This window comes from Bos javanicus, chromosome 14, assembly GCF_032452875.1.
Source record: "Bos javanicus breed banteng chromosome 14, ARS-OSU_banteng_1.0, whole genome shotgun sequence".
NCBI classification, from domain to species: Eukaryota; Metazoa; Chordata; class Mammalia; order Artiodactyla; family Bovidae; genus Bos; species Bos javanicus.
This window is the reverse complement of record NC_083881.1, coordinates 3,257,782-3,285,653: the sequence shown is the minus strand read 5'-3', so window position 1 is coordinate 3,285,653 and position 27,872 is coordinate 3,257,782. Positions and strand designations below refer to the sequence as shown.

The window sequence follows — 27,872 nt, the reverse complement described above, 5'->3', positions numbered from 1 at the left end:
GTGGTCAGCAGCCACCAGGGGAAAAACACGAAACGAAAACCCCAGCTCCAACCCCTTGGCCCCATCCCGCCCCCATCCACACCCTTCTCTCCTCCAAAGCAAAATCTTTAGCTTCTGGAGGAGGGGTGACCAATGCCAAGGGCACACAGGCAGGGGTAAATATCCATCCTAGTGAGGCGAGGACAGGAGGGCCAGGATCCTAGAGCGACGCCACGAGAGACAGAGCGGGAAGCCCGTTCAGAGCGCCCACCTCTAGACCAGGCAGAGGCTGGTGCTACAGGGAGAGGGCCAGGGACTCCGAGAGCCCACGCCGCCCGCGATGCGGGGTGCAGCTCCAACCAGGGATGGCGGCAGCGGGAGGACAACAGCGTGCCCCTCTGCTCCTGCAGGCCCCCAGGAGGAAGCCCCTAGGGTAGGAAGGAAGGTGTGCAGAGACCTCCGTCCAGGTGCTGGCAGACAGGGAGGGCTCAGGGCCGAGGAGAGAGGACCTTTATGGGAAAAATGCCTGGAACCTCAGCAGCCCCTACCACTTTCCTCCCCCTCCCCCAGCACGATCCAGAGCCTGTGCCGCACCAACAGTAACCATGGCAACAGGAAATCTCAACCCCAGCTCAGCTCCTCACTAAAATGACTCAGCCTTCCCCAGTAAGGTCCTAAAACAGGCAACAGCACACTGCGGCCCATGGGCCACACCTGGCCTGCAGCCTGGCTCTGCGTGCCCTGGAGCTGAGAACAGCCTTTTACATTTTTAAAGGGCTGCACAACAAAATAAATGACAAAACCAAAGAAGAATATGCAACAGAGACCACAGGCGGCCAGCACAGCTGAAATATTTATCAGATGCTCCTTCACATAAGAAGTTGACTAATAAAACTCTTAAGAAGCAAACATAGCCATCAATCATGGGGACCTTGGATTAGGAATAATTCCAGAGATAACACACCAAGAGACAAACGGCTGGGGTCGTGGAAACCCAAGGAGGGCAGAGCTTTGGGGAGAAGCGATGGAATACCCACTGCTGCAGCCAAGCCAGGTAAACAGGGCCTGAGAAAGTGTCCACCACATCTGGAGACTGGCTGGGCTCCGATGACCCTAGTACGGGCATTTCCCAGAAAAGAAAGAGGGAGGGTGAGCTGGGAGCGCTGTCGGGGCTGACAGTGCTGATGGGGCCTCAAAGCCACGTGTTCAGGGTGGGGATTCGAGCACATGCCCACCCGCGAGAGCTGCGGGAAGCCACGGGTCCCAACCGCAGGATAGGCCCACCCGCCTGGCCTCCTCCCGGTGCTCCACCAGTCACGACTCAATAAGCTGTCCATGCGAGACACAGCGCTTAGCCCTCAGGCAATGGCAACCCACTCCAGTACTCTTGCCTGGAAAATCCCATGAACGGAAGAGCCTGGTGGGCTGCAGTCCATGGGGTCGCGAAGAGTCGGACATGACTGAAGTGACTTAGCAGCAGCAGCAACTGCTTTCATTGACCCATTCCTCCTCTCCAAAGGAAAGGCAGGCACAGCTACGAAAGTGCTTAAAATGAAAGAAAACCACCATATGTGCGTGCTGTCAGGCGCCATCCCAGCTGGAGGACGGATCTCCTCTGGGAAAGACACGGACAAAAATCCCAGAGACAAGCAGCCTGGTACAGCGGGTAGGGAGCAGGGAGGGAGGCCAGTTAAGCTTGGCTTGATGCTCTGGCTAAGTGAGATCTTGAGTGTGTTATCCCACCACTCAGCCTCAGTTTCTCAACTGTTAAATGGGGCTAGTAATTAACACCTATCTCACTGGATTTTAATGAAGACTCAGTGAGAAAGTGAAGTATAAGCTCAAGCAGGCACTCGTTAAATAGACTCCTTTCTCCCTCTGCACCCTGACCACTCGATACCTGAAGACAACGTGGCTTAAAATAGGAAGAAAGGGGAAATGGATTCTAATGCCATTTAACATTTTTTGTAGCGTGGTAAAATACACATAAAACTTACCATTTTAGCCATTGTTTAGTGTACAGTTATTTGGCATTAGGCACTTCCCCATTGTTGTATAAACATCACCACCATCCATTTCCAGAACTCTTTCATCTTCCCAAACTGAAACGCTACACACACCACACAAAAATCCCTCCTGCGCCCTGCCCGGCCTCTGGCAGCCACTGTTCTCCTGTCTCCACGAATCTGGCTGCTCTAGAGGCCTCATGGAGGTGGAATCGCAGCTCTTTTGTCCTGTTGCGACTAGTGTTTCCACGGTTCAGCAGTGTCGTTTCAGAAAATAATTCCTTTTTAAAGTGAATAATATTCCACTGAATGGATGTGCCACGTTCTGTTCATCCATTCACTCGCCAACAGACACTCGGGTTGCCTTCACTTATTGGCTATCGTGACTAACGCTGCTGTGGACGTGCGTATGCACACACCCGTCTGAATCTCTGCTTTCAATTCCTTTGGGTGTATCCCCCAGAAGTGGAACTGCTGGATCAGAAGAAATCCTGTATCTAACCTCTTTAAAGAACCACCATACCACGTCCCACTGCGACAGAACTAGTTTACATCCCTAACAGCCGTGCATAGGGATTCCAATTTCTCCACATCCTCAGCAATACTTATTTTTTCCTGGTTGATGGGTTGTTTTTAATAATCACCATCGTAATGTGGGTGAAGTGGTATCTCATTTTGGTTTTGATCTGCATTTCCCTAATGACTAACGGTGTTGAGCATCTTTTTATATGCTTACTGGCCATTTGCATATCATTGGGAAAATGCCTACTCAAGTCCTTCAGCCCCATTTTAAAAGCTCATTGTTCCAACTCATCTCCCACCACTCTTCAAGGTGGACGTGTTTACAGGCTCCTCTGAACTTTGGTGCTACTGATTCTCTGAACCTGTATAAATGTTGCTCCTCCTTCACGGCCCCACCCCGCCCCGTTTCCAGTAAGATGGCTGTACTGCCTTACTTTAAAAGGACTCAACAAAATACAGATTAAAAAAAAAAAAATACTCAGGCATCATATTGTGGTCTCACCACAATCCGAAATTCTTTTTCCACAGCATACAGCACTGCACTGTAATCTCAAAAGGACGGCCAAGTTTATAAGCTAAACTTTTGAAAACCCGTGTCAGGAGAAGGTGAGACCCCCTCATACACACATCCCAACAATCCTTTCTGTAATGACTTTTTTAATCCAACAGACTTCCATCTGTTTGGCCTCTCCTTTCATTCATCTTTCCAATCACTTCCTGGGTACTTTCTGAGCGCCCGGACCTGTGCTTAGAACAGTGAATACAGGAGGGTCCCTGACCTCAGAGAGCTCGGTGTCGAGTCAACGGATGTCTGAGTAAATTAACTGATAAATGAACCGCCAACCCACCACCCACTATATTCACGGCAGCCTCTGCAAATGCAGGCATGCGGGTCAAGGAAATCAACAGATTCTCAACAATGGCCTTGAAAAGCCAAAATCTGTGAAGGAATAAAAAAAAATTCATGCTGGATTTTCTGTTCTTTAAAGTAAATTTACAAGTTGTCCCCAGGGAGTGATATAGTAGAAACCACCTGGGAAATAAGCAAAAACTACACATAGAGAGGTAACCAACAAGTACCAGATAGCAAAGAAGGAACTGTATTTCTATTTTCTTGGAATTGGCTATTTCCTTACTCTGTAGAAAAGCAAGCAAAAGATATAATTATGGGGGAAAATATGTAATTTATGAAAACACAGAAAAGATTCTGTGAAATTATTGCATACTACTGCCTTCCTTCCTTGATTTAAAAAAATGCCTTCTCAGCTCCATAAAAGTAGAGTATTTTAATAAAGCCATAATGTGGGCTGATAAGGGAAAAGACATGGGATGCCCAAGCTTTATTTCAATGAGAATGTAAGGGGAGACAATGCACCACAATGCCGTAAGACTTCTCCTTCTTCAGACACGTGACGGTCTCAATTTCAGGGAAGATTTATTATACAAATCAGAAATGGACAAAGAATTACAGAAAAAGTATTTCTTTTCTAGCTGTATAATAATTTGTTATTTGAGCTGAAATGAAAGGTCTTTCAAGAGCTGCCTTTTACTGAGCACCTACTAAGTGCCAGATGCTGTGCTACCTGAGCCTCACACACGGGCTCTAACATGAAGAGCCCTCCAAGGAGAGTCCAGCATAAATGAGCAGCTCAGTGAGTGGCCGAGGCCACGGGCCCAGGCTCAGGCGCAGAGCTGCACGGCTGCACAGCCCACGGTCTTCCGTGTACGGGACTGCCCAGAGCAGTGCTCACCCATCCTTCCACCCACTCACTCACTCACCCTGGATGGGTGTGCACTAGTGTGAGGGACTGTGGCAGAAGACACGACGCCATCCCTGTGGGCTCAGGTCTAGCCAAAGACACAAGCCCCAGACCCCTAAGAAAGCTGTGCTACACTATGTCACAGAGAAGGGCCCTGGATATACGAGGATACAGGAGAAAAGAGGACGGTGTGTGTCTAGAGTAGAGTTGTAGAAGAAGAGACCACAACCCAGCAAGGAAGAGAGGATTGGGCGATTATTAAATAGAAATTGGACAAATGATGAAAGAAAAAGTCAATCAAACTAAAACTCATTTCATGAAAGTACCAATTAAAGCGACAACCCTCTAAGTTAGGCTGATCAAGGAAACAAGAACTGAGAAACTGGTTACTGATGTCAGGAATGAAAATGCCCATCAGCGCAGAGCACAGGCACATGAAGGGACGATAAAGAAACAGGGAAAGCAACTTCACGCCAACAGACTGAGCAACTCAGGTGACGGGCGCACGTTACCGAATGGAACCAACGAGAAGGAGACTCAAAGAGCCGCCTGCCAACTGAAGACAGGATTCATAAATTAACACGGGATTTATAAGTGAGCATGAGATTTATAAATTACACACCCTCCTAAAAGAAACCCCAAACTCAGATGGCTTCCCAGCTGAATTCTATCAAAACCTAATTTTAGATACAACACCAGTTTATACAAACACATTCAGGAAAAAAGGGAGAAAAAGTTCCCATTCTTTTTATGAGGCCAGTATTATCCAAATGCTAAAAGCAAAGAGCTTACAAAGAAAGCACAGGCCTATATTCCTCGTGAATTTAGATGTAAAAATCGTCAATTATTACTGAGTCAAATACAGTAATATTTAAAATGAGTAATACATCATGATCAAGTAAACTTAACAATCGAAGGTTTGGTTTAACATTAGAAATCAATCAATGTCATTCACCATATTAACAGACCATTAACAGACAAAACAGAAGAGCCATATGATTATCTCAATAGCTCCAAAGAATGCAATTGAAAAAATTCAAAACCAATTTATGATTTCTTTAAAAATCTCAGCAAAATAGGCATAAAAAGGAACGGCTTCAATCCACAAAGTGCACCCGTGAAAAACTTGCAGTTAAAACCAACTTAATCTTAAACAATGTTTTGCCTCTAAAATCTAGAGTAAGGCAAGGACATAGCTGTCATTACTTCAATCAACAATGTAATAGAGATCCTAGGGAAGCCAATAAAGCATGAAATTAAAATCATGTATGTCAGAAAGGAAGAAATAAAACTGTCTTTTCATAGATGACACAGTCATGTATCCACAAAAAAAAAAATCCTAAATTATCTACTAGAACTCTCAGAAATTGCTAGTGGTTAAGGTAAAATTTACAATCACTTTGGAAAACAAAATGGCAATTCCTCATAAACTTAAGTATAGAGTTAATAAATTATTCAATAATGAAACTCCTACCAAGAAAAATAAAAACATATATCCATACCAAGAACATATGTGTAAATGTCCCTGGGAACTTTATTCATAGTACAAGTTTAATGTAGTCTCAATGTCCAACAGGAGGTAGGTGACTAGATGAACAAATTTTATGGAATACTGCTGAGCAACGAAATGGAGCCAACTACTGACAGACACAGCACGAGAAAATCTCCAAATCATCATTCTGAGTGAAAGAGGCCAGAAAGAAAAGAGTACATACTGTAGGCTTGCATGTATGGGAGATGCTAGAAAAGGTTACTCTTTAGGACAAAAAGCAGATCAGCGTCTCCGGGGCTGCGGGGCAGGAGAGGACTGGCTATAAAGAGGTCAGGGAAGCTTGCGCCAGTAAGAATATTCTGTATCTTGATGGACTTCCCTGGTAGCTCAGACGGTAGAGAGTCTTGCCTGCAGTGCGGGAGACCCTGGTAAGATCCCTGGGTCTAGAAGACCCCCTGGATAAGGAAATGGCAACCCACTCCAGTATTCTTGCCTCAAGAATCCTATGGATGGAGGAGCCTGGAGGGCGACAGTCCATGGGGTTGCCAAGAGTCAGACACGACTGAGCTTTTTATACGGTTCTTATAAAACTTTTTTACATTTTATAAAACTTTTATATAGTTAGTATGGCTGCATTTACAGAATGCAAATTACACTCAATAAAGGGGATTCTAGAAACTGATCCTGATCTCAGGTGATCACTTGCAGACACTCAAAGAGAGGACTCCAAGGCCATCGTGCGGGGCACGCTGATGGAGCGCCACCCGTGTCCGAGGATGAGCATGGAGCCTCAGGAATCCCAGGTTCTGGCCGGAGCCAGCGTCAAGAAGCAAGGTTTCGATTCACTCTTAGAACCTCACACGACCTTGGAAAAGTCACGTTCCTTCTCCAGTCCTCGGTACACACATCTGTAAAATCTGAGTCTTCCCACCATTCTCATGTGAATCGTTACTGTTCATTTCGTAATGCTAATCTAATGTTCCATGACTTCTAATTTAACTAAGGCCAGAGCCAAAGAAAAACAATCAGCCTGAGAAACACCCTAACTAATTTATATGTCTAAGAAATTGATCTCTGATTTTTAAAGACCTCAGATGGACCTGTTGCCACAGGTTCGCCTCTTCCCTATTTCTGTGATATGACACAAGATTAACAGCCGTGATGTTATTCACTTAATAAGCCAAGGACCTCAGGGCCCAGCTGAGGTTCATACCCCAGGAGGCCAGTCCTACTGTTAACTTAAGGTCGATGAAACACACAAATGAAAGCATTACCATCACTTTCCAGTTAATTAGCACTTCTGGCCAAAGTCTTTCTTCAGCGTTAATTATGCCTTAAAAATGCCAAGTGACTACAAATTAAATGGTACATCCACAATAATGCAGGAATGGATCTTAGCAGTACCAGCCATTAGAACAGCTTCTATTCAAGAGGCCCCGAAGTACCTTAGGGTCTGAGAAGGCTTAGGACAGGAGGTCTAGATGGAGAGGGATGTGTCTGCTGCTGCTGCTAAGTCGCTTCAGTCGTGTCCGACTCTATGTGACCCCATAGACGTCAGCCCACCAGGCTCCCCCGTCCCTGGGATTCTCCAGGCAAGAACATTGGAGTGGGTTGCCATTTCCTTCTCCAATGCATGAAAGTGAAAAGTGAAAGTGAAGTCGCTCAGTCATGTCTGACTCTTAGCGACCCCATGGACTGCAGCCTACCAGGCTCCTCCGTCCATGGGATTTTCCAGGCAAGAGGACTGGAGTGGAGTGCCATTGCCTTCTCCGAGGGATGTGTCTGGGGACTGTTAAAAGGCTATGTCAAAAATCTGATTTCCGGTACCAAAAAAAGGAGCCAATTCATCTTTTTCTGATGTGAAATACAGGTTCACATCGTTTTACCATTTTTTTAAACTGACCTGTCAGTTTTTTTCTTCCACATATCTAGGAGATTATTAACTAACTTTCATCATTCTCAATATATTTACCTAACTTTCATCATTATCAATATATTTACTCCTTACCTGTGATACAAGCTGCAAATATTTTTTCATAGTGGGACAGTGTCTTTGGATTTATTTAGGATGCTCTTTTGGAGAAGGAAACGGCAACCCACTCTGGTATTCTTGCCTGGAGAATCCCATGGACAGAAGAGCCTGGAGGGCTACAGTCCATAGGATCACAGAGAGTCAGACACAACTGAAGCGACTTAGTACAGGATGTTCTTTGCTTGGAAGAAATGTTTAATTTTTTGCAGTTAATGCATCAATCTTTTACCTTACATCTCTTGCCCATTGTTCATGGTTCCTGAATCATGATTAGATACCCTCTCCACACTCCACGGTCATAAAATATAATTCTCCCCCATTTTCTTCTATGACTTTAAGGTCTATCTTTTAAACTTTTCACTTCAATATTATTTCAAAGTGACACAAAATTTGAAAGTACAAGACATCACCCCATTACCCAATTTAAAGACTGCTCACAGTTTCTCCCATTATTTTTTAATGTTATTTTTAAATCAGAGGATAATTTACAATATTGTGACGGTTTTGCCATATATTTTAATTCTCTCTCTTCCATATATAGAGAGACAGATAGATAGATAATGACAATATGGTGTCTGCAAGGCTTCTCCTTTGTACCATGCCTGTTTTTCCTTAGTAATTAACAAGTAATTAGTGTGGAGATGCTTTGAGAGTTGATAAACACCTTATTCCTCATTAAATTTTCACGCACTAGTTTTGCATTCATTGACAATTTTCTAACAACATCACTCATTACTACTAAGATGCTTGCTTCAAGGCTTTTTCAGTGAACAAACCTGAAAAATATGTACATTCATATGTGCACACCTGTGTCTGTATACACATACACACAAATACTGGCATCTCACCATAGACAGATATGGATATAAGTACATATATGGACAAAGATACAGAAATAAACACAAACAGGACAGGAAGTTCAGGGTGATAGCTCAAGTTTCAAATTGATACCACAAAATTCATTCCCATTTCCCCTTCCCACATCTGTAACAACGCTCTCTAATGTGAGAGACCTAACTTTCATCATTCTCAATATATTTACTCAACTGCTCACACACGAAATACACAGAGAGAGTTTCGTAACTGCTAATATATGCCACTGTAAAAAGCAAATCTACCTATTAGAGTTTGATTATCTGTTAATGTTTCCTTTTTGGTGTGAGGAGCACCGAAGAATTGATGCTTTTGAACTGTGGTGTTGGAGAAGACTCTTGAGAGTCCCTTGGACTGCAAAGAGATCCAACCAGTCCATTCTGAAGGAGATCAGCCCTGGGATTTCTTTGGAAGGAATGATGCTAAAGCTGAAACTCCAGTACTTTGGCCACCTCATGTGAAGAGTTGACTCATTGGAAAAGACTCTGACGCTGGGAGGGATTGGGGGCAGGAGGAGAAGGGGACAACAGAGGATGAGATGGCTGGATGGCATCACTGACTCGATGGACCTGAGTCTGGGTGAACTCCAGGAGTTGGTGATGGACAGGGAGGCCTGGCGTGCTGGGATTCATGGGGTTGCAAAGAGTCGGACACGACTGAGCAACTGGACTGACTAAAACGTTACTTAAAGTGAAAGAATATAGCTAAGTATACAATTCAACGACTCCCCGTGTAACTGTCAGCCTAATAAAGATATGGAACACTTCCACCAAATGAGAAAGTTCCCCTGGAGCCCCTGCTAATCAGACACACACTCCTGTGGACAACCACTTTTCCGGAAAGTTCCACCACAGATTAGATTTGCGCCTTCTTTACATATGTGGACTCATCCAGCATGCTCTCATGATAGCTGGCTTCCTGAGCGCAACATAATGTTTGTGGGATTCATCCATGTTATTATGTGTACAGGACATATGTGACAGCTACACATACACACCTCTCTCGTACCACAATCTATCCCATCTCCAATCCATAGACATTGAGCTGTTTTCAATTTGAGCACATTAAAAAATCAAGCTGCTATAAACAAACTCTTGTGCAAGTCTTTTTTTGTGAATGTGTGAATATTTGCTTTTCTCTTGGATAAATACCTAAGGGTGAAATTACTGGGTCATTATGGCAAACATCTGTTTAATTTACTAAGAATCTGCAGTTTTCCAAATTAGGTGTTAGACTCCCACCAATAAGGTAAGGGAGTTCCAGTTGCTCTGCATCATCACCAGCATCGTGCGTGTTGTTGAGCTTTTTTAAGCTAAGTCATCCCAGTAGGTGCATATCTCACGGTGGCACGAATCTGTGTTTCCAGCAGGCACTATGTCAGTGTCGCCAAGAGTGTGCATGGAGAACGCCTCCGGTGAACGCTGGACAGACGCTGGCACTGCTCGGGCGCACGGCCCTCTAGGTGAGTGGCTACAGTGAGCGTGCGGCAGGCCGCACAGCAGCCCGCCAGAGGAAGCGGCCTGTGCTCGCTCAAGAACGCCCAGCACCACGCGTGGCAGTGGTCAGGGCAGTGTGAGGACAACACAGACAAAGGAGAGAGAGAGGCGGGCGGAGGTTTCGGCAGGAGAGGCAGTATGCCAGTATCTGCGCTGACTGTCAGACCCGCGTGACCAGACTGTTCCCTGTCACAGCTGGGGACAGGACGGCCTCCTCCTCGGCAGCAGGCAGCCTCCGCCCTCACCCTCGCTCCCGGGGCCTGCCCCCCACAGCCGTGGACCCACAGGGGCAGGGCGCCCCAAGCCCCACCCTCAGTCTCCTGGGACGGGGTTACACGGGTGTGGGGGAACAGGACGAAGCCCCGGAGTCCACCCCAAGCCTGCTGGCCCAGCGCCTAGTGCATGGCGACTCCATCCGACGTCAGGTCTGCCTCTCATCTGCGCCAACAGCGTTCCAGCCCCGGTGTGGCACCACGGTCACCACAGTTGGGCTCACCTTCGCCGCGTGTGGCCTCTGCGACAGGCCTGGGGCCCCCTGGTCTGTTAACCAGGGCCAGACACACGGATCTCACTTCCTCACACAGCTGACACACCACTAACGGCTTTCCTCCAGAAAGGAAACACTCAGGGGCGGCCGAAGCACCACGAGGCTACTCGGGACGCGAGACACTGACCACTTGCAAAGCCGGCACCTCACAAGGCCCTGACTTCTCTGGAGCTCGGCTGCTCCCGATTTACTTCTGCTGGTGCCTTCAGTTATTCAACGACTCTTCTAGCCTGTGGCCTCTGCCTCTTTCTCACTCCAGCAGACTCCTCTCTTTTAAAGAGAAAACAAACTTTCTGCCTGCTTGGCCGGCAGTGGTACTTCTCTGCCCTTGGAGCGAGTGACCCTGGTAAACTCCACCTCTCTGGGGACCTCCACCCTTCATCTTCACAAGGGGAATCAATTCACCGGCTGCTTTACCGAGTGCTTTTCCAGCTCGGTGGGTATAACAGGCCAACACGAGAGCCTCCTGTCCTGCCCAGACTTCAGCAGCTCCACCCTCAGGACAAAGGCTGAGCAGCTGAGACTCAGGGGCGCTTTTGTGAGCCCCCCAGGTTGGCCTTCTGTCCCCAACAGCCAAGACTGACTCTGGCACTCAGAATTTCTTCTTCTGGTCTGTAATCTGCTCTCGTCTTTCTGAGATCCTCCCGAACATCCTGGCCAATAGGAAGAGAGGATAAGAACCTAAGACTGCATTTTAATGGCCATCTACTATTATATATTGAATTCCATTTTCTCTCTTCATGGTGTAGTTTAAACCTCAAAACCCTTCAGAGAAGAGCTGATTAGCCCCATTTTGCAGGTGAGGGGAGGCTCGAGGAGGAGCAAGCGGCATGCTCCCCACCGCCTTCTAGAGAGAACTGGTTCTCCATTCTTCAACTTCCACACGAAGGACCTTCCCCAAGGACTCCCCTCCCACCTGGTTCCAGGCCCTGCTTCACACAGAAAACACCAGCTACCCTGACCCCCACTGGACACTCGGAGGCCTGAGAGACCAACATGGGGGCCTCCAGTTGAATTTGATAGCCTGTCTCCTCCAGCACGTCCCCTGACACAGGAACTCCGCCCTTGCGCTCATCAGAGTCACCTGGAGAGCTCATTTAACCAGAGGGCTGGCCCACACTGGTGTTTCTGCTTTGTGGGTCCAGGTGGGGCTTGAGAATCTGCCTTTCTGAGAAGACCCCAGGATGCTGACGCTACTGGTCCGGAGATCACACTCTGGGAGCCACCCCTGCAGTCGGGGAGCAGAGGCCAGCCTCCCTAACTGGTGAGTCGGGGGAGGATGGGCTGTGTGCGCCCTACCCACCCCCTGTCCTCCACAGGCCCTGCCAGCTCACCCAAGTCTCAGAGCTGTCCCTCGGAGGAGAACAGTGGACTTCGGTTAGGTCCTTGACTGCATGGACATGCTAAGTCCACGGGGAGGCGCTGGGGGAGCCCACGCAGCCACGGCGAGGCCAGCCCTCCCACCCAGCTGTTCCAGGTAGGTGAGCAAACCAGGCCCCTCCGGCACGCACCTCAGCTGCTCCAAACTTAGATGGTGCAGGCAGGGTGCTGGCCGGGCTCCTCTCAGACCCCGTCACACACGTGAAGACAGCCCAACGGCCCTGTCCTTCCACGGCTTCTTGGCAGGCCAGGGAGAGCTGCCACCTCGACAGTCCATGGACACTCACTGAGCCCCGCCCCGGGCTGGGCACTGCCCTGCCGAGAGCTCGAGGAGAAGGCCAGGCTGCTCCGGAAGAGGCTGGAGACAAGAAGCCAGGCTGCCCCATCCCGTTGTGAATGTGAGCCCGGCTGCATGAAGGCAGGCGAGACGGGAAGAAGCCAGTCGAGGCAAGCAGGGCCCCCAGGCAGGCAAGCCGCAGCGGTGGAACCAAGACGGCAGGAACGAGTCACAACAGACCGGGACGCGGCTGCACACGCAGCCACTGACTCTCAAGACCTCGCCTCCCAAGACCGCTGGCCTCCAGAGCTGCCCACGCTCCCATGAAGAAACTGCACCTTGACAGGGATCCGTCTGGCCAGTTCCAAAGCCTGTCCAAGGCAGGACTGAATCCCACACCCGCCCCGCTCCAACGTCCGGCATAGACAGCCGCGGCACCGCTGTGGGAAGTCATTATCACCCACTTAAATGTCAGGTCGCTCCCCTGGGAGTCCCTCCAGGCACAGCGGTGCCCCCGGGGCTGGCTGGCAGCCTGGCACTCTGTCAGACAGAGTGGTTCAATCATCGCTCACTGAATAAATGAATGAATGGGAGGACTACCTTCGGCATTGATATTAAGAGCTTTCGGAGGATTATGGCTTCCTGGCCTCTGGGAGAATAAATCTCTATTATAAATGGAAACCTTAGAGTCCCGCAGATGGGTTTTTTTTTCCCCAAATGCACAGCTGCATAAAGAAAATTACTCCTTGTGTGCTAAATATGCATTTCTAATTACACTTACCTAAGACGCTTCACTCTCAAGGTTAAGAATAGCTAAATAATATAAATTACAAAGGAGTAACATTCTGGGTCAGCTGAAAACATTAAGCCGGGATTAGCGAACAGTCAGTAAGTCATCACAAAGCATCATTATGTTAAAAACAAAACAGATGTGGAATGAGGGCAGAGACCTTCACCCCCAGAAAGAGAACCAAGCCGCCACCGAGGCACTGATCTCCTGCCTCACTTGAGTCCCTGCCTCTGGTTACCGCCACCAGCACAGCGAGGAGAGAAAGGCGGCGGCCAGGGGCGCAAGGAGCCCGCGGCAGACAGCGCCGTGGGCCAGACCAAAGCCCCGCTCCAGCTCCAGGCTCCTGTGGCGGGGAGGGCCCCGCCTGCGGGGCAGCCGTGAGCAAAGGATGGTAAAGGGGGGACGGGGGTCAACAAGCCTCTGCTCCCTCTGCTGCCACGGGGTGGGACTCCTCCCGCCTGACGAAAGGAAGCCTCTGGGGAGATGAGACCACCGTGCGAGGACGCGGCCACTGGGGGCCAGGCCCACTGGGGCCCTGACTCCTGTCCTCCAGACAGCCGCGCCGAGTCAGCGTCATGCTACTTCACCAAGAGAAGCGAAAAGCCGTTATCACCAAGACGACGATGTGAATGTAGTTAGCACTCTGGCGTGTGTGTCAGTCACGTCTGACTCTGGAAGATCCCCTGGAGGAGGGCATGGCAACCCACTCCAGTATTCTTGTCTGGAGAATCCTGTGGACAGAGGAGCCTGGCGGGCTACAGTCCATGGGGTCTCGGAGTCAGACACGACTGAGCAACTAACACTTTAACGATACTCTAGCTGGCTGGCTTGGAATTCCAGAGAGTCAGTGGCCCTTCTCAAAACAATGGTGGGATTTTAATGAGAAGTAACAGGAACTAGGGGACTGTTTTTACATTCAATCCAGGGCTGGATCCAGACGAGGGGATGAGGTGAGCCCACCTTCTAACTAAGGACACCGGAGAAGACGCCCTCAGGCTGGAAGATGGGTGTGGGCGGACTGAGAGCCCCCCACGACTGACTCCTCACGGGGGTGTGGAAGGGGACTCCCTTCACGCCTCACAGCTACTGCACCCCTTCTCTCCTTGCCCTGCTGGGTGCCCGGCCTTCGTCCCAAGCTCATAAGACACGTGAGTCACACCCCGCCTACTGGGCCGCACCAGCACCTCCAGCAGGAGGCGACTCTGGCAGTAAGGGTGGCGCACAGCCCCCCTCATCCCTCGGCTCCGAGCAGGGACGCGGGACCTCAGTGCCCTGGGGAGGCAAGGCCACAAAGGGCAGGAGAGGAATGGACTCAGGGAGCAGTCCCCCGAGCTGCTGGGGAAGACAGGGGTGATGAACGTGGAAACCGAGGCCCAGCATGCAGAAGAAAAAGCCCAGAGGTCACACGACCCGTTAAGGGAGGGCAGGGCCACAGCTGAAACCCAGGCATCACTACGAACAAAGCTAGTGGAAGTGATGGAATTCAGTTGAGCTATCTCAAATCCTGAAAGATGATGCTGTGGAAGTGTTGCGCTCAACATGCCAGCAAATTTGGAAAACTCAGCAGTGGCCACAGGACTGGAAAAGGTCAGTTTTCATTCCAATCCCAAAGAATGCTCAAACTACCGCACAATTGCACTCATCTCACATGCTAGTAAAGTAATGCTCAAAATTCTCCAAGCCAGGCTTCAGCAATATGTGAACCGAGAACTTCCAGATGTTCAAGCTGGTTTTAGAAAAGGCAGAAGAACCAGAGATCAAAATGCCAACATCCACTGGATCACGGAAAAAGCAAGAGATGTTCCAGAAAAACATCTATTTCTGCTTTATTGACTATGCCAAAGCCTTCGACTGTGTGGATCACAATAAACTGTGGAACATTCTGAAAGAGATGGGAATACCAGACCACCTGATCTGCCTCTTGAGAAACCTATATGCAGGTCAGGAAGCAATAGTTAGAACTGGACACGGAACAACAGACTGGTTCCAAATAGGAAAAGGAGTACGTCGAGGCTGTATATTGTCACCCTGCTTATTTAACTTATATGCAGAGTACATTATGAGAAAAGCTGGGCTGGAGGAAGCACAAGCTGGAATCAAGATTGCCGGAAGAAATATCAATAACCTCAGATATGCAGATGACACCACCCTTATGGCAGAAAGTAAAGAGGAACTAAAAAGCCTCTTGATGAAAGTGAAAGAGGAGAGTGAAAAAGTTGGCTTAAAGCTCAACATTCAGAAAACGAAGATCATGGCATCTGGTCCCATCACTTCATGGGAAATAGATGGGGAAACAGAGGAAACAGTGTCAGACTTTATTTTGGGGGGCTCCAAAATCACAGCAGATGGTGACTGCAGCCATGAAATTAAAAGACTCTTACTCCTTGGAAGGAAAGTTATGACCAACCTAGATAGCATATTCAAAAGCAGAGATATTACTTTGCCAACAAAGGTCCGCCTAGTCAAGGCTATGGTTTTTCCAGTGGTCATGTATGGATGTGGGAGTTGGACTGTGAAGAAAGCTCAGCGCCGAAGAATTGATGCTTTTGAACTGTGGTGTTGGAGAAGACTCTTGAGAGTCCCTTGGACTGCAAGGAGATCCAAACAGTCCACCCTAAAGGAGATCAGTTCTGGGTGTTCTTTGGAAAGACTGATGCTGTAGCTGAAACTCCAGTACTTTGGCCACCTCATGCAAAGAGTTGACTCATTGGAAAAGACCCTGATGCTGGGAGGGATTGGAGACAGGAGGAGAAGGGGACGACAGAGCATGAGATGGCTGGATGGCATCACCGACTCGATGGACATGAGTTTGAGTGAACTGCAGGAGTTGGTGATGGACAGGGAGGACTGGCGTGCTGTGATTCATGTGGTCACAAAGCGTCGGACACGACTGAGCAACTGAACTGATGTAATTCCCTGTGGGCTTCCAGCCTGAGCAGAAAGAGTGACAGAGAAAGAGGGAGGAACTGAGATGAAGAAGCAGGCAGAGGCCAAATTACAAAGGGCCTGAAGAGGCGGCAGTTCTCAGACTCTGCTATGGACTGAAAACTTCTGGAGGGTTTTGTGGTGGCGGTGGTGTCATTTTTTAAACCTACAGTTGCTGTGGTTGAGCAGTCGCTAAGTCCTGTCCGACTCTTTGCGACCCCATGGACTGCAGCATGCCAGGCTTCCCTGTCCTTCACTGTCTCCCGGAGTTTGCTCAAACTCGGGTCCTTTGAGGCATCCCATCCTCTGTTGCCCCTTTCTCCTCCTGCCCTCGATCTTTCCCAATCTACAGTAGCAAAGCAAAAATTTCTGTAAGATAAATTATATACCCATTTAAGTGTCAAGTTCAAAGAGTTTTGACAAATGAATAGCCAGATAACTGACACAGCAAAAGAGATAAAGCTTGTCCGTCACCCCACCTCCTGCAGCTCCTTTCTGCCCTGTCAGTCTGCCCCAGTCTCCCAGCCCTCAGGAAAACAGATTCGCTTTCTGTCGTCCCAGATGAGCCTGGTTATTCTAGAACTCACACAAAGAGAATCACACAGTATGCACTTTCCGTGTCTGGCAGCATAACGTTTTGAAATCCATTTCTGTTTTGAAGTACGTCATGGTTTGTTCCTTGTTATTGCCAGGAGCACTCCACGAACCTACAACCATTGATTTACCTGTTGTTGGACACAGGGATTATTTCCAGCTTGGGGCTATTCTGAACAAAGTTGCAATGAACATTCGTGTATAAGTCTTGCAGAGATACAGGTTTTCATGTTTCTTGGGTAAGAACCAAGTAAGAAAATTGCTTCCTTGGTTGGGAACTATAGGCTTAACTTGCAAAGAAACGGCCATCCGCCCTGCAAAGTGGCCGGGCTGCCTTACGCTGTCACCGGCCACCCGCGGGTGCCGTGTCCTCCACTCTGCCCTGGCCGTCCGGGCAGTGGGCCTGCAGAACCGCCTCACTGTGGTTTGCCTTTAGTTACTCTGAGAATTGATGATCTTCTTTATCTTTTCACATTCATATATCTTCCTTTGGTTGACCAAATTTTTGTCTTTCATTGGGCAAACATATTAAGTTATATACTTCATTTATTCCAAAAACAACTCCAGTTGTATTTTAAGCAACAAACGTTCCCATTTGCCCTTTCTTTCCTCATTCTGTTTCTACTTTTCATTAAATCCTTGAGCACAGTTCTAATACCGGTGTGCCAACACCCTCACACCATGACTGTGGCCAAGTCTGTTTCAATGAACGGACTCTTTTCTCCATGTGATCGTTCCCGTGTTCCTCCTTCTTTTCAAGGGTCGGCGGGCTTCGAGTCGTCCGATGTCTGGATTTCCTGTCTTCCATTTAAGCGTGTTGGAGCTGCTTTCCTCTAGTGGTTAAGGGCCCCAGGGCTCGGCGTGCCCCTTCCAGGCTTGTTTCTCAGCTCTTTCAGGGCGAGTCTAGAGCCGCCTCTCCCCTGGAGCCAGGCTGGCCTGAGTCCCGAGGTGTGACCGTCTACATGAAGGCAGCTGCATCTGCAGAGGCCGCAGCGCTCACTGTGACCGCCTCCCAGGCACGCGTGTGCCCTTGGCATCACCCAGCTCACACCCCCTGGGGGCTCCAGCCCGGTTCCTTCTGCCCGCACACCCTGGCAGAAAGGCACGGCGATCACGGGGCTCACCGCGCTCGTTTCTCTTCTCTCGGGGATCACACAGCGCCATGCTGCTTGTTTTCTTTCCGTGGCCTGACAACTATCGTTTCAATTATTTTCCCCCAATTTTCTCGTGGTTTACCAGAGAAGGGCAGGCCTGCCATCAATCGCTCCATCATGTCAGAAGCTGGCATTTCACCTGGAGGGCCTTCAGAAAAAAATCAATGCGCGGGCCACATTCCCAATCAACCGAATCAGAATTTACAGGAAGCTCCCCGCATCGGCAAGTTTATAGGTCACCAGGTGATGCAAATGTTCAGCCAGTCTGAGAAACGGGGCTTATGGAGGGAGAGATCAGACGGAACAGGCCAGCGTTTGTCACTCACATTAAAACTGCCTGGGGAGACGGGACAGACCCGACCTCAGGTTCTGACTTGGCCAGCCCAGCATGGCACTCAGGCATTTCTTTTGAATACCCTCAGATGATTCGGATCTAATGGGAAGCCGGAACTGAGAAACAGACCTGTAGGCACTGGGGAGCCACTGGAGGATTTCAAAACCCACAAGAAAGCCATCGGGTCTGGGAAGACAGGTGTGTGAGCTGGGTTATCAAGGATCAGGTGGCATGGGGAGGGCAGAGGAAGCAGGAGCTCTCAGCCCAAAGCAAGAGAAGCAGAGCGACTAGACCAGGAGCCTGCATGGGAGGGCTGGGAAGAGGGCGCTGGCCAGGGGCCTGCACGGGAGGGTGGGGAAGAGGGCGCTGGCCAAGAGCCGTGTTGTGCAGCAAGCGCCGAGCCCCCTGGGGACACGGACCTCATCTGTTCACTGCCACGTCCCCAACACACACCTGTGGGTGCCTGGTACACAGTGGTGCTCAAGGAACACTCAAAATGGTGCCCGGCATGCAGTGGTACTCACTGTGCTTCCTAACTCAGCGTCACGTATGCCCAGGTGCTTGGTCATTACAGGGTACCTTCACGTCACCACACGTGGCATTTGTGACTTGCACTCTTTCACACGTGAGGCCCTCTGCTCCTCAGGCACTCACCTCGCACGTCCATCTGGGAAATTCCTACAGACCCCTCATGCGTCGGTGACAGTGGCACCAACCCTGGGAAGCTACCCCACCGGCCTAAGCGGCCCAGGAAAGTGTTCGCTGAGCGGACGGGAGCACAGAACAAGCAGAGTGGCAAGAAAGGACACTCAGATTTTGATACTGAACAAAAAAAAGATGCCTAAATAGTATTCGGACCCCTCAGCGCACGCTTTCTTCGGGAAAGAGTTCTCTCAGTGGGATGCTGAACTGCTGCTGCTAAGTCGCTTCAGTCGTGTTCGACTCTGTGCGACCCCATAGACGGCAGCCCACCAGGCTCCCCCGTCCCTGGGATTCTCTAGGCAAGAACACTGGAGTGGGTTGCCATTTCCTGAACTAACAGGAACTAAAACCACTGCTGCTTTTGAAGGGTTCACTGACATCTTGGTAAAAGGAGGCAGCCTGGGGTTGGGATGTCACTGGGCTCCTCGGGGTCAGCCTCGCTCACCCTGCCTCAGGGCGCACCCCCACACCCTGAGCTCACTCCTGCCCCTGAGCCTCCTTAATGCCACGTCCCTCTCCTCTACCAGCCAAAACCCTCCTCTCCTTCGAAGAGAAATGGCGGTGAAACGGCAGCCCTTCAGCGAGGCTGATCCTGGGGTGATGAACTCCCGTTTCTCCATGCAGTCGCCGCTGTCTACACCGCCTCCCTGTGATTCAGCAGACATTCCTCTAGGACGGTTCTGTGGCTTTGCACATCCCCAACAGCAGGCCTCTCCACGACATCATCAAACAGCCCGCTGTCCCAACCCAACTGACGCATCTGGCAGGAGTGACAAACTCCTAGGCCAGTTACACACGACACCCCGCCGCCCCTTCCTGAAAAACAGCATGTCATCGCGTTTGCACAATAACGGGGTGCGTGAAACGGCTGGCATTGCTTTCACTTTCTCCTGTTTCACTCAGTGACATTTATTGATACACACCTAGGATTCTGTATGAGTTGCAGATCTCAATTCTACTGGAAAAAAAAAGAGAGTGGAAAAACATGGAGGGACAAGAAGACATTTTTGAGCTGATGGAGAGTGAGGGCTCAGAGAAACAAGACGTGGGCCGACAGGCTACGGGGGCAGAGGGCTCTGCACGCGGCCTGCCGGGCTCCGGGAGGCCAAGTGCCATGTCCGACCTGGCAGCGTCCCCCGTGCTCAGCACAGGGTCTCAGCAAAGGGAAACACGAGAGATCACAGAGATGTTGGTGCTCACGTTCTAGAGGCCTGGACGCCAGAGGGCTGAGCGGATGGCAGGAAGCCGTGACGGGGGAGAAGCCGGAGATTCTTGTCCTGCAGACTTGCAAACACCAGTCTGTGTGTTTTGGTAACAGGCTACACCCAAAGTGTTTCCGTGGGACTGGTTTGGAACCTGTGCGATTTCTCGCGGTCAGTGTAGAGAGCACATGCTGACCTGCAGGGAGCTGAGTATGGAGGGACAGTTTCACGGTCTAGATGTGCCTGCTGGTACCTAGAAGACGCCCCCCTCTCTATAGGGCTGTAAAGACCCCTACCCACGGGACCCCTGAGAGCTCTGCCCCGGCATGTAAAGTGCCAGCACGTCTTCCCCACACGGGGGACGGAATCAAACTGTTAGTTCACGTGACTGTTGTCTCTCTCTCCTAACGAGCACACCTTTGCGCCAAGGCAATGGTTCATGATTTCAGCAGTCAGATACTGTCCCTCTGTGATAAGAAGAAGGAGGTGCTATACGAATGGTTAAGACATCTTGAATTAATAGCCTTTGCCATTTGATTACTTGTCCTGCTTTTTTATTGCTTGTGGCTCCTTATCAAATCGAGAAAGCACGTGTAAAATGAGAGCATTCATGGAGAGACAGTGGGTACAGGTGGCAAGGCAGAAACAGAGTCCCCTGTGTGTCACTGGGCTGGCAGGGGCCCATCAGAGCCCTGCCTTTTGGGGTGGGGGCGGGCTTCCAGGTCTCTAAAACAATGACGGCAGAGCAGGTGACAGCTGAGGACACCTGCAGCTCGCGGGTCCCCTTCCCCCTCGTACCTGCTCATCTCCTGCGCGCTCCGCCTGAGCATCTCCTTTCCCGAGACACGTCTGACCCCCGCCACCACTGCACTCGGCACACAGCGTGTGACTGTGTTTGTGGTGTGTCTGCCATCGGTCAAAACCATTCGTGATCCGTGCCTTTCCCCGGGAATCCAGGACTCCTCTTGTTCCTAAACACTTGCTCTTGGTTTAGATTCACTGTCAACCAAGGCCCGACCGTTGCTGATGAAGTGCAGCTCCTGACAAACAGGGGAGGGGATGGGAACAGCAAGCAAGGCGGCGGCCTGCCGGGACCGCTTCTGAAGCCATGAGAGTGCTGGCGAGGACAGACTAGAGAGGCAGCAAGGCGGCAGCCTGCCGGGACCGCTTCTGAAGCCGTGGGAGCGCTGGCAAGGACCGACCAGAGAGGCAGGCGTGGCCCCGATGGCTGTGGGCTCCTCAGTGGAGGGATGCGCCGTGTTCAGTGTGAGTCCTCGCCGTCAGCGCAAAGGGCACGTGCTTACCTGCAGGGGCTGAGCTGAACGGACATGGGGGAGGCGAGACCCATGAGTTTCCAAAATCAGGCAGCCTCCATGAGAAAATTACCACTGGAATTTTTAAAGTTTAAGTGGAGGATAACTGCTTTACAATGTTGTGCTGGTTTCTGCCATGCAACAGCGTGAATCCCCTTGCTCTGACCCCCGCAGCCCTCTAGGCTGTCACAGAACACCGACCACCAGAATGTTTTTATTCTGAAATGGTCAAGGTACGGGGGATGAATCAGTAATTATGTGTACGATGTAATTCTCAACTAAACTACCCAAGATTTACTTCAGACCTACTATGTATAGCTGCTAAAACCAACATCTAAAACAGCCATTTTGTTTTGCTTTTAATATGAAAACAGAGACAGAGATCAAAACTCCCTGATCCCAACACAGGGAATACAGACCCTAAGGGAGTGGTGATGGGGGCTCACGACCTCTGATGACTTCCAGCACAGGCTCCCCGGGCAACGGGATGCTCTGCCATCTCCGTGGAGCACTTGTAAGAAGACATTGGAGAAAGAAAGGCCCCTGCACAGGAAACCCAAGCTGCCTGGTGACAGGCACCTGCTGCATGGCTCCAGGTGGGAGTTTGGGGAATACGTATCTACAAGGACAGGTGAGAGGAACCCTGCAGAGTGTAAATGTATTTCCTCTCCATGAAGCATTTTAGTCACAGATCCTTTCAACAGAATGTAGGCGTCATTCAGAGAAAAGCAGTAGCTTAGCAAAGACCTTTTTCTTCTTATTCAACCTGCTAAGTTTTGTTAATAGTAAACCTGGCTCTTGGCAATAGACCACCCATCTGCTATCTCCCGCGTTCCATGGGAGAACTGCCATCAGCAGTCCACTGAGCTGGGGACAGGGTGTGGCCATGGGGTAAGTGTGAGCAGAGGGAAGAGCTAGAAGGCAATGTGGAGGCATCCTTTCCAACTGCTTAAATCTGCAGATGAAAATCCAGAGAAGAGTATGTCTTTGCTAAGGTCACGGGGTAAGTAAATGGACAGTCCAAGTGCATTAAAGGAGGCAAGTATAAAATGAAAAAGTTCTTTGTTCTTTCAATACACAGATGCAACGGACACAGACCAATGGGAGCCCATGCAGAGAAAGGACAGAATCGTGAGCAGCTGAACCCATGTGATAACAGCAAGAGTGGACACAAAGGAGGGAGGGAATTCCAGGGAAGCTGAGACGCCATCTTCAAAGCTTTAAAGGATTGTAGGAAGAGGAAGGAGGCATGGATCACATGGACCAAGTAGCAGAACCAGGGAGATACATGTCTCAGAAGGCATGCTCGTGCACACGTAGGAAAGGGCTTTCTCGTCAGGCTAATAAGATGTGGGTTTACGCACTCTTCATTTATTGTTTTGGTTGCCTGTACCTGGCACTGACCGAAGCTCTGCATGTGCGTGCGTGCGCGTGTGTGTGTGCACGCACTACCTTGTATGGGAACTGTCAGCCTCCTTCGATGTCTCAGCTCCCTGCAAGCAAGGATTACAAGAGACTCATCCTTACGCCTCCAGTGCTGCACTTGGCACTCGGTCACAGAACAGAGCTGCCTGGAAGGAGGCAAGGCTTCACAGAGGAATGGCATTTGAGTCATTTAAGAAAGAAACGGTGGTGTCTCGGGGCATGGAGAGAGGACGGACGTCTTTCTCGGCGAGAGAGACAGCGCAAGTGAGGGCACACAGGCCATGCGCTGTGCTCGCAGGCAGCCCTGGTCACGGACACCAAATGCTCCCAGAAGGCACGGGCACATGATCAAACCCCCTCGGGGAGCACAGGAGGTGCTGTGGTCGCTGCACACCTCGGCCAAGCCCGCTGAGCAGGAGCGCGAGTGACGAACCTAACAAGTGAGGGACACTTTCACTGGGAGATTGTACAGAATTGTGAATTAAATAATTTTCACTCTCAAGGACATTTCCATCAACAATATTCCTCATTCAAAAGAACAATTCAAACTCAGCTGACCTCCTAATGGAAACGGGCTGGTGGATAAAACAAGACTGGATAATCACCTGTTTTATGAAATTCTTAAATCAAAACAGCTTAATTAGTCCATTTGTATTTTGCAGGCAGCCATCAAAGCCTAATCAGTTTACCACAAACAACACTGCTCTGGACACTTGTTCAATCCTCATTCATAACAAATAATGATGCTTCATTGGGTGCAGTGATTTCACATTGCCTAATAAATTAAATCAGCAAGTATTAACTACCTGAATTATGCATGAACCTTTCCACTGTCAATGCAAATATGATTATTTTATCTGTGTTACTATATTAAGTAACTCATCCTTGAATTTCCCTTGCATTCACAATATGTTAAGGATTTTTAAAATACTAGAAGGAAAACGAGATTTTAAAATGATGGCAAAAAAAAAACCAAAATCACTTTCTAAGTTCTCAAGCCAACTGGCCACTGCCAAGTCCAGACCCGGCACACGTGGAACGTGCCCTCCAGCCCCAAGCTCTGAACACAGGTCTGCCTGTAACAAAGAGCACCCCACTCCCCTCCTAGAGGCACTGTGCTCACCTGACTTTCAAAGAATGTGAGCATAACAGCAGAATGACTTCACCGTAAAGAAGAAATGAAACTTCAGCCCAATCTTGCTGTCCTATCAGCACCACCCAGGCTAGCACCATGCAGAGGGGCCAGAACTCAAAGTCAGACCTCATCATCAGGGTCCATGGCCCACACAGTCTGGGCACAGTAACAACCGAAGGCCTCCATCTACTCCTCTTATTCGCCTCCGTTCCTCCTTATCCACCTTGAAGGGCTGGGGTTGGGGCATCTGGTAGACGTGGGCGGAGCACTGGACTCAGCAAAGAGGTCTGAGATGGCCTCACTAATCCCTCCTGCAGGCAGCCCCCTTTGGGCCGTGTCCACATGCACACAGTTCATAAATGGACACAATCTCAGTGAACCTAGGTAACTCACACATACATACCTTCTAATGCCCACGTCATACACCATTACTTAAATGGACCATAAGCCACCAAAAATGTTCCCTGTCAGTGGGCATTCAAGTTGTTCTCATATTTGACAATACAGGTAAAGCCTGGAACAACATCTTCCTTTTCCCTTGTTCTTGAATTATATGAAGATACAGGCTAGAGACAGAATGGTTATCACAGCACGAATTATATACGCAATGACACACGGCCGCCTTAAGAGACTGTATCAACTTACACTGTCAACAGAAACATGTTCATATACCAGTCTCCACTTACTATTGCCAGCACTGACCTTACATTTTAAAAACCATACATACATACACACGTGCATACGTACAAAATACATATACGTACCTAATGCATACATCATACACACACATGCATAGACTACAAGCACACATATACATGAGCCTCACATGTGTACTTACATACATGCCTCATACACACACACACATGAACAATACACGCATCGTACATACACAGACACATCCATAATACACACATACGTATGTACATAATGATGGCTCAAAGGTACGTGAATTTTTCTGTGAATAATCAAAACAACTGGTAACTGTGATGAGGACGAAAAATGACGGGCCTCGTTGGCAAATACATTGGAGAAACGTGAACGGCACTTCTGCCCTAGAGCAGCTCCCAGCACACGGCTTCCGCACCAGCCGCCGTGCCTGTATTATCCCACTCAAACCTCACAACCATCCTAAAAGGTAAGGCTTTTTGCTCTCCAACTGACAGATGAAGAAATTGAGACTTGGATGGTGCAGCTTTTCTAAGCCAGTATTGTTACTAAGTGACGGAGCCAGATTCAAATTCATCGTGTTTTTAGAAAACAACAAGGCGATTCAATGGGAAAAGCAGAATCCTTTTTCACTGACAGACTCCGTATAGGAAAAGACATTGGTTTTCCCTAAATTTATCTATAGATGCCTGCAATCCCAGTCACAATTCCAGCAGGATCCTTGGGAGGAATCAATGAGTCGATTCTAAAAATAATATAGAAAAGCAAAGCGATGAGAATAGAAAAGCGTGTTGAGAAAGAAGTTGGAAGACTCATGCTACCTGATTTCCAGATTTACTACAAAGCTGCTACGATCAAGACACATGGTGAAAGAGACGCTGAGATCAACAGAAGAGCGTCCAGAAATCGATTATGCACACTGGCCAACTGCTTCTCAACAAAAGTGTACAGGCAGACCGACGGGAAAAGAGAAGCCTCTTCAACAGACACTGCTGGAGCAACCGGACATCTGTGTAACAATCAATCATCTACCATATACCTTGCACCATAAGAAAAAAATAAAACCAAAATTAATAATGGAGCTAATGTAAAACCTAGAACCATGAAAGTTTCAGAAGGGAACAGGAGAGAAAATATTTATTACCTTGGATTGGGCAAAGGTTGCAGCCCATAGGGTCACAAAGAGTTGGACATGACTTAGCGACTGAACTTGTTGAATACAACCCCCAAATCATGATCCATAAAAGAAAAAAAAATCGGTAAATTTTACTCCATCAATATATTAGATTTCTCATCTTTAAAAGACACAAGAAAATTAAAACACCAAATAACAGAAGGAAGGTGGTATTTGTAAAGCACAAATCTGGTAAAGATTTTGTGTCCAAAGTATATTTAAAAAAAAAACTCTTAAAACTCAAAAATATGAAAATAAGTAACCTACCCCTTGCCAAAGAAGACATACTGGCAGTAAATAAGCAAATGAAAAGGTGTTTAACACTTATCAGTAACTGGGAAATGACAGATTAAAAGCACATACCTATTAGAATCACTAAAACAAATGTAGGATTTGGAAGACAGGGCCAGCGAGGGTGCGTGACCAGAGACAGACAAGTCACGGGCGTGTGACTATCGACGCTGCAAAGAGCCCCAAGGGTCCACAAGAGAAGAAAACAGGCACCAAGCCAGAAAGTTCAAGATGCTTCTTGACCAGTACCTCCTGCGGTCCTCATGTTGGGCTACGGAGAAGGTGCTGAGATGGCCCACTGCGTCCTCGGTTAGATCCCAGACCCCATGTGCACCAGCCAGGAAGCCGCTTCCTCCAGGAAGGCCCGTGCTGGCTCTGCAAGTGCGATTGGGGGCTTCTCAGAGAAGGTCCGCCAGCAGACAGACCCGCCCACCTCCCCCAGGACACACCCCTCCACCGCCGCTGCTCTCCCCTTCCACCCGCCCCCACATCACCCCCTCCTTCAAATCCCGGATGGGTGCCCTCCTCAAAGAAGACCGTCTGCCCTCGTCTGCCTTACTGTGTGCTCACTCGGGAAGAGTCAAGGTGAAGAGTTAAATCAACACATCCAGACCTGTACACTTGATGCCGCTACAAGAAATTCCATAAAAGACACAAAGCAGGGAAAACGCCTTCATGGGGTCACCCCCGCCTTTTATTTTTTTGGTTGGGGAAAGATGGTCACACGCATGTGTTCAGTCCCTGTGATAATGAAAACAAACACAAAGCCGCCCATTACAAACATCTTGAATGGTCAAGGTCATAGACGGTCATCAGACTGGCCAGACTAGCTGCCCCACCACCCCGCCACAGTCCAGGCACACCCCAGTGCTCCTCTCCATCCTCGTCCTCCAAGCCGAGCCTGGCCAGAGGAGGAGCTCCACCAGGGTTTCTTACGGCACTTACTGAACTGACCAGGTCCAGCAAGAGCTCGGCCTCTCCCCGGGGGTCACCTGGCACTTCTTGAGGCCCCGCCTTCTCTAACACACAGCACGTCCTCACAAGGTGGGGACTAAACAAAACTGCGGATGCTTAACCAGACAAGGATGCCAGTGGGTGGAAGGAAAAGCCTTACAATCTGGTGACACATTTCCTCATCTGAAATGTGAATTTTTATCCAGCCCACACAAAAGCCTCCCGTGTCTGTCATCAGACCCAGCAGCCATGTGAAGATTACATGTTCTTATGGCCGGGGCCCAGCAGCAACCTTTTCCTCCGAATTCAGAGGAAGAAAGAACCCAACACGTTGCATGACACAGCAGTGTGTGTTCTGGAGACGAAAGACACGCTGAATGAACCAATGCTTCTTCGTCCTCCCCAATGGGGGGGAGCTTTAGTGGAGTCTCAGTCCCAGCCTGGGTGGGGACAAGACGCCCCGAGGACGCTAGCAGAGAGAGAATGCTCTGATTTGCCAAATAATGAAGACAGGAGAGACCAAGAGGAGAGTGCCACCACGGCTTGATAATTTAATGCATTTTAACAACCTAATTAACATTAAGGTGATGACAGAGACACAAAGAGAGGGGCTAAGAAGCTAAGAATTATAAACTCCTCTACTTGAACGCACAGCTTTGAGTAGGCCAGTCCCTGACAAACTGTTATTAACTTCATATCTTTCCAGCCTGACGTTCAAATTAACTTTTCTGCTAGAAATAAAGGTTTTGCAAAAGATTACTAAAAGGGAAAAAAAAAAAAGAATGGATTTGTTAAACAAAAGAAATCAAAATGGTCTGATTCGGTTTGAGATCACATGAGTGCAGGTCA

General features: G+C 49.1%; 1 protein-coding gene across 8 annotated transcripts in view; it reads right to left on the bottom strand.

Annotated features, from left to right (window-relative positions):
* TRAPPC9 (trafficking protein particle complex subunit 9) overlaps positions 1–27,872 on the bottom strand; it is a 386,159-nt gene that overhangs the window by 160,636 nt on the left and 197,651 nt on the right. The window lies entirely within an intron of this gene.